Here is an 8,113-nt window from a genome sequence, read left to right as displayed (position 1 = left end):
TTATAATATCTCTTGTATATGTACCCTTCTCTCCTCTGACCCTGCTCCCACCATAATACAGATGCTGTTCATCCTTCTCTTGGACTATAGTAATAGCCTACTGATTGGTCTCCTCCCTGACATTTTCCCCACTTCAATCCACCCTCCCTTCAGTTATCAAAATGATCTTCCTAAAATGCAGTTCCCAATGATATCACTTCCCTGGCCATTCAAAAAAATCCAGTGAATCCCTATTGCCTCCAGGATCAAATGAAAAAGTCTTCTGTATGGCTTTTTATTTTTTTTTAGGCAATTGAGGTTAAGTGACTTGCCCAGGGTCACACAGTTAGTAAGTGTCAAGCGTTTGGTCTGAGGCCGAATTTGAACTCAGGTCCTCCTGACTTCAGGGCGGGTGCTCTATCCACTGCATCACCTAGCTGCCCCTCTGTATGGCTTTTTAAAACCCTTCATAGCCCAGGCCCTTTTTACCTTTCCAGGCTTTTTATACCTTGTTGTTGATCAGTTGTGTCTAACTTCATGTGACCCCATGGACAGTGCCCATGGGGTTTTCTTGTCAAAGATTCTGGAGTAGTTTGCCATATTCTTCTCTACCACGTCCTCATTTTATAGATGAAGAATTGAGGCAAATAGGGGTTAAGTGACTTGCCTAGGGTCACACAGCTAGTATATGTCAAAGGTTAGATTTGAACTCAGGTCTTCTAGACTCCAGGCTTGGTGTTCTATCTACTGCACCACCTAGCTGCCCATCTTATACCTTACTCCCCTCCATGTGCTATGCAATCCATTAATGCTGGCCTTCTTGCTGTTCCTTGCAGATGACATTCCATTTCCTGACTCCCTAGTATTTTCACTGTCTGTATTTCACTGTATTCCATCTCTGGAATTCTCTCCCCCCTCAGATTCACCTTCTAGCTCCTCTGGCTTCCTTCAAGTTTCTTCTTCTGTAAGAAACCTTTCTTAATCCCCCTTAATCTTAATGCCTGCCTTCTAAAACTGCCCCCAATATATCTTCTCTATATCCTGTTCACACATAATTATTTGCATGCTGTCTTCCCCAATAGTCAGTGAAATCTTTGAGGGCAGGAACTGGTTTTTTGCCTTTATTTGAATCCCTAGTACTTAGCACAGTACCTGGTACAAAGTAGGCGTTTAACAAACAGTAGCTGACTGACTGTGAAGCAGGTACGCAAGTATTGTTGTTGTTATATTTTACAAAATTTTGATTTCATTAATGGAACGCCAGTGAGGAACTTTCTCTACCAGTGCAGATCTGCAACTTCTCTGTGATTCTTAGTCTTACAGAATTTCCTGGTGTATGAAAGTTTAAGTAATTTCCCCACCAACACAATACTTGTATATAGCAGAGGCCAGTGCTCTGTCCACTCTGCCACAATGATTCTCTTCTTTTTTTACAGCTGAGGAAAATGAGGTAGGGAGAGGCTTTGTGACTTGCCAAAGGTCAGGTAGCTTAGTAATTGACTCAGATGAAAATGGAATCCATGTCTTCTGATTTGCATAGCAGTGTTCTTCTCACTCTATAAATTTGAGACACTGGCAATATATGTTATTATTGTCCCCTTTTATTTCCCCAGCTCAGCATTGAGGGATGCCAATGATTGCTAAGTACTGAGATTACAAAAAGGCAAGAGCCAGAGAGACAAAGCCCTGGATGACCAGCCCTTGAATCAAGGAGAGTTGAATGTAGGCAAAGCCATTGTTTTATTGTCCATTCGGAACAGAGTTGGCCTCATGGTACAAGTGTGAGTACATACTCTCTAACCAGCACTGTCACTCTCATGTGTGATAATTAACACAGGAGAAGGCCTGCTATGACTTCTCCATTAAACATGAATGGGGTATGAATCAGTGTGGGCTCTCATCCATTATGGGAATATGTGTGCCACTCTGCATTTGCATACCAATAACTAAAAAAGATTCATGGATCCATCTTTAAACATAAAATTTTTTCATTACATAAATTACCCTAATAACTCTAAGCCTATTAGGCTTTCTGTGCTGCCTATCCAAATTTCATGATTTTTCCCCTACACCCTATCATGAACTTTTTCAGAGTGACACAAGGTTGGTTTGGGTTTTTTTTTAAAACTTTTTTTTTTAATAGAGCTTATTCTTCAACTGGAATTGGCTAACAAAATCTGTGACAGGTATAGCTCCTGAAACAATAAGATGAAATCTGCATCATTATGTCAGAACCTTATTCCTCATTCTATTTCTAGCTCATGTCCCAAAGTCTCTAGCTGCTAGAGCTCAAGAGGAACTGTGTATCAAATGTGCTTTGTGAACTACCACAGGAATAGAGGTTCAGACAACTGAGTTCTAGTTCTGCCTTAAGAACTAATTTGCTGTGTGACTTTACTTCTCTGATCTTCACTTTTGCTATCTATAAAGTCAAGGCTTTGGACTAGATTCTCTCTAACGTCTCTTCCAATTCTGATAATGCTATCACTTTTAGTTAGAAGATAATGATGTGATGTGTTAACGCTTTTTTTTCCACACAGGGACCAGAATATAGCATTTTTTAATTTTAAAATTCTATTGGCATCTTTTGGTTTTATACAACCTTTATTTCCAGGTATATGAATTCTCCTCCCCTATGTACCAAGCCATCCTTTTCAACCAATTAATTAATTAATTAATTAAAATAAAATAAAATTTAAAAAAGAAAGTAAAATAAGCTCAGCAAAACTAATCAAGACATTAGCTCAGTCTGTCAGCATTTGCAATTTTTCACACTCCTACTCTTTCACCTCTACAATGTAGTCAACAAGGTACATTTCTAGGATGTATTTATTCATTATAATTACACTGTGTTCACTTTTTTTTCTTTTTTCCATTTACATTGTTACAGTCATTTTGTATATTGTTTTCCTGGTTCTGCTGAATTGACATTGCATCAGTTCATAGAACTCTCTCTAGACTTCTCTGAATTCTTCATAGTCATATTTCTTTTGGAAGAGTATATTCCATTATATTCATATATCACATTTTTTAGCCATTTCCTAGTCAACGGACAGCTACTTTGTGTCTAATTCTTTACCAACACAAAGCACATTGCTATAAATATTTTAGTGCAAATGGGAACTTTCCTTCTAATCATTCCTTCACATAATTCCAAATTGCTTTCTAGAATGGTTGAATGAAACCAATGCTGCACTAACAATATATTAACAGATCATATATATTTAGAAGTGGTTTAGAGCAGTTGTTCTCTAAGTTTGGTCTGAGGCTCCAGGTGGTATCAAGCATAAATGTTTATAAGTAGTGATTATTGTGTTGTTCCAAGTTAGAATTAGCTATTTAGGATTATAGACCTAGAGATGGAAGGAATCTCAGAGGCCATATTATCTAACCTCTTCATTTTACAAATTAGGAAACTGAGGCCCAGGAGGGTGAAGTAACTTGCCCAAATTCATATAAGTAGGAAGCATGAGACATAAAATTTGTACCCAGATGGACCAGAAGTTGAACCCAGAATTGAACAGAAGGAAGAAATTAGGATAGATAATAATAACAACAACAATAATAATAATAATATCAGCTAACATTTCTATAACACCTACTATGGGCCAGGCACTGTGCTAACTGCTTAACAAATATTATTTTATTTGATTCTCACAACAACCCTGGGAGGTTGATGTTATTCTTATTCCCATTTTACAGATGAGGAAACTGAGGCAAACAGAGGTTAATTGACACCCAGGGTCTCATAACTAATGAGTATCTGAGGATGGATTTGAACTCAGGGCTTCCTGACCTGATCAAGCATCAAGGAAGTTGCATGGTATAATGGAAACAGCATAAGCTCTAGAGTCATGGAGCCTGGATTTAAATCCTACCTCTGTTTCTTACTACCTATATGAGTCACTTAACTTCTGTGAGTCTCAGGATCCTCATCTATAAAATGAAGTGGTTATACAACATGGCCTTTGAGCCATATTGACCATGAGGACCTTTGAGGTCCTTTCCAGTTCTAGTTATACGATCCTGTTTGGAAAATTGTGAAGCAGCTCAATTCCAGCCTATTCCCAGCCACAAGAGCTAAGCCTTGTAATCTCAGAAGAATCACCACAGCAGGTAACCCAGAGGTCGTGGAAAGACACATGGCAAGTATCAGATTGCTACAGTCTTAGATGAATTAGATGATAAAAGTAGCACAAAAGACATTATAAAGAATGTGAATGATCAGAAAATGGAATGGTTCAATCCCACAGTAAGAGTGAGGGATAACAGATACACGGTCTCACTGTCACACTGGTATCCAAGAAACATTAAGAGAATCTCCAGTGCATAGGGTAGATCTTCTATGGAGCATTTATGGAAACACACACACACACACACACGCAAATTATACTAGATGAGATGGTGTGTTTGATTTGCACTCTGTCCCAGAGGATGGAGGATCCATGACACTGAACTCATAGAGGCATCAAAATGAAATTACTGAATTAAAAACAGACATAATTTTATTGGTGGTGGTGGTGGTAGTGTTCAGTCAGTCGGTTGTGTCTGACTCTTTGTGACCCTGTGGAGCATACTATCTATGGAGTTTTCTTGGCATAGATATTAGAATGGTTTGCCATTTCCTTCTCCAGTGGACTAAGGCAAACAGAAGTTAAGTGACTTGCTCAAGATCACACAGCTAAGTAAGTGTCTGAGGCTGGATTTGAAGTCAGGTCTTCCTAATTCTATGGCCAGCTCTCTATCCACTGAGCCACTTAACTGCCTCCTTTTTTAATTAGTGCCTTATCAAAAGCAACAATATTTTACTATGAATTCTAGCCAATTCAGTTCTATTCAATCCTGTAAGTACTCACTGAATAGGGACATCATATTTATATAAAGAAGTATAAAGTATGTCTTTGCCTCATAAAGCTTAAACTAGCTAAGGAAATATATCACGAATGAATGAGTGAATTTACTAAGTACTTACTATGTGCCAAGTGCTGTGCTAAGAATAGAGACACAAATAGAAAAAGTCAGGTAATCTCTACCCTCAAGGAACTGCCACTTTAATTGGGGGAGGTAACAAATATATAAGGGTTCAGTTGCAGGTGTATGACAAGGTCCAGAGGTTTCTAGTGGACATTAGCAGATCAGATGGAAGTGTCTAGGAAACTATAGGGTAGATAGCAGGGCAGATGATAAGTCTTGGTGATCCTCCATTCTACAAGATGGATTATAGTTGAGCCTCAATTCATCCAAGCAATGTGAGAAGATACATCAATTTTGCAGACCTAGAGAAGGGGTGGGGAGATGGGGCTGGAAATTCCTGGCCTATCACTATTGAGAAATGGAGTAGGCCTGAGGATCCAGGTGAAATAGGTATGGTGGACTCCCTCCCAGAACTGATGGGGTTAGGGGTAAAACTTGTCAAATATCAGAAAACAACACCAAACACATTATACTTTGGTATCAGAATATGTGATGTTGACTGCATACATGAAGGATCCATATATTGGGAAATTACTAAATACGTTGTTAAACGACTTGGAATTTAAACCCAACTCTGCTATTTACTGCCTGTGTGACTATGTGACTTTGGGCAAGTCATTTAAACTTTGTGTGGCCTAGTTTTAAAATTGAGAGGGTTGGATTATTTAATCTCTAAGTTTTCCTTAGAACCTTAATATCTAGGTGGTACAGTGAACAGAGTGCCAGATCTGGAGTCAAGAAGACCTAACTTCAAATCTGGCATCAAAAACTTAGTAGATACATGACCTTGGCAAGTTTTCTGTATGCCTCAGTTTCTACAACTGTAAAATGAGAATAATAACAACTCAAACCTACCAGGGTTGTTGTTAAAATAAAATGAGATAATAATTATTATAGTTCCCCTACTCCTTAGGACCTAGCTCTAAGGTAGATTTATAAATTAGTGCATTCTAAATCTATGACTATATGACCAAGTATTCAGTTCTGATGACTGTTCAATACATGTAAGCTACAGAGATTATAAGGCCTTTTATCTACTTAAGAGGACTGCATATGGTAAAAGATTGAGAAACAGTTATCTTAGTGACTCAATAGCAAAATCAAACATAGAAAGGTCTGGCCTCCACCATTAAGGTGTCTCTAGTTTGGGCTCTTATCTTCCATTTAGCCTTTCACAGATGTTCAGCAGCTGTTTGGGGTCATTAGCTGGGCAGAAAGAAAAAGTGAGCCTTGGGGGCATGATGTATAGGTAGAGCTAAGGCTGATTCTAAAAGGAAAAATACATTTACAAGTAGATTTTTAAATACAGATAATATGCATCGGTGAAGGCAAGATTTTTTGGCAAAGATATAGTGATTGCTAATTTTAAACATTTATTAGCAAAAAAAAAAAAAAACAATCAGGGAACATTCAAATTCATTCCTAATTCTGGAAAGGGTAGGCATGGGCAAATTCTAGTAGTCACAAAATGTATTTTGACCACAAAAGTCATGCTCTTTATCACTGACATTAAGGTCAAAGTTAAGATGAGAGATGTTTAGAAATAAAGATTAAAGAAACAAGGGTTTGTCAAGAAATAATCATCTTCAAAAAAACAGGCCTGAGTGGGATACACCCTGGGTATCCTGTCCATGAAAATAGGAGGCAGAATAACCATACTCAAAGAGTTAGGATTAATTGATGAATGTCAACCTTTGTCTTTGTAACATGATAGAACTGAAATAAGCAAATTAATGTTCCTTCTAGTTCTAAATCCTATGATTCTAAAAGACTGGGCACACCATTACTGGAACCCACAGGGCTCTGTCCTTGACCCTGGAAAACAAGAAAGAAGAGGAAAAAAGAGGGAAGGGGAGGAGAAGGAAAAGAAAAATCTAGGGAGTTGCCATCAGTTGTGGAACACCTGAACAAACTATGTTATATGCATGTAATGGAATATTATTATGCAGTTAAAACAAATGGTGAAAGAAACATTTTCATAAAACCCTGGATAGTATGAACCAAAACAGAATGAAATGAGCAGAATCAAGAGTACAACTTATATAAGAACAATAATACTGTCAAGAAAATCAACTCTGAAAGACTTAATCAACTCTTATCAATACAATTACCAACTATGTCTCCAGTGGACATATGATGAAGTATGTTACCCATCTCTTGACAGAGAAGTGATAGATGCAGAATGAGACAGACATTTCTGGAGGTAGCCACCGTGTACATTCATCTTGTGTGACTATACTTATTTGTTACAAGTTTCTCTTTGTGTCTGTCTCTGAATCTGGCTCTCTCTGTCTATCTCTGTCTCTCTGTCTCTCTCTCTCTCTCATTAATTTGAGAGGCCAGAGATTGAGAGGGAAAGAAGACCATTGAAACCTTTTTTAAAATGCACAGAAAAAAGAGAGGGAAGCACAGTCAAGCAAGACAGAGTTCAAAGTAATGTGTAGAATCATATCCATTTTTTAAAAGTAAATTATGAGATGGAGATTCATTTTCATATGAAACTGTTTTGCACTGTGTTGTATGTATGGAAATACACTAAAGATTGTATTAGCTTTCAGAATAATTTTTTAAAGAAAAAACTCCACTATCAAAGAGCATGTAAGATAGATGATACCAAACTTAATGACAATTCCTGTGAAAATGACCTGTGGGTTTTAGTGGTCTCCATGTTCTATAAGTGTCAGCAGTGCAACATGATAGCCAAACCAAAAGCTAATATAATCCTAGGCTGCATTAGTATGTAGGATGTGGTTGTGTCAGCCTAAATCCAGAGGGTTGTATTCTAGGTACTACATTTTAAAAAGGGGGGTGGGGGGAGGTTGACAACCAAAGTGGCCTGGAGAGGAAAGCTAATATAATCAAAGATGTAAAAATGATGTCAGATATGTGTCTAGGGTGTTTAACATAAAAAAGAAAAAATATTGGTGAATGTAATTATCTTCAAGTATTTTGAAGGCTGTCATGTGAAAAAGTGGTTAAAGCATAGCACTATACAAAAAGTATGGACTCTGAAATCAAGTAATCTGGATTTGAATCCTGCCCTTGATGTTTTCTAGCTCTGGGACCTTGGGAAAAACCACTATAGCAACAACAACAACATAGCAAGCATTTACTTATTATATATATATATATATATATATATATATATATATATATATAT

Source organism: Vombatus ursinus, unplaced genomic scaffold (assembly GCF_900497805.2).
Source record: "Vombatus ursinus unplaced genomic scaffold, bare-nosed wombat genome assembly UNPS02000580.1, whole genome shotgun sequence".
Lineage (NCBI taxonomy): Eukaryota > Metazoa > Chordata > Mammalia > Diprotodontia > Vombatidae > Vombatus > Vombatus ursinus.
Note: the sequence above shows the minus strand (reverse complement) of the source record.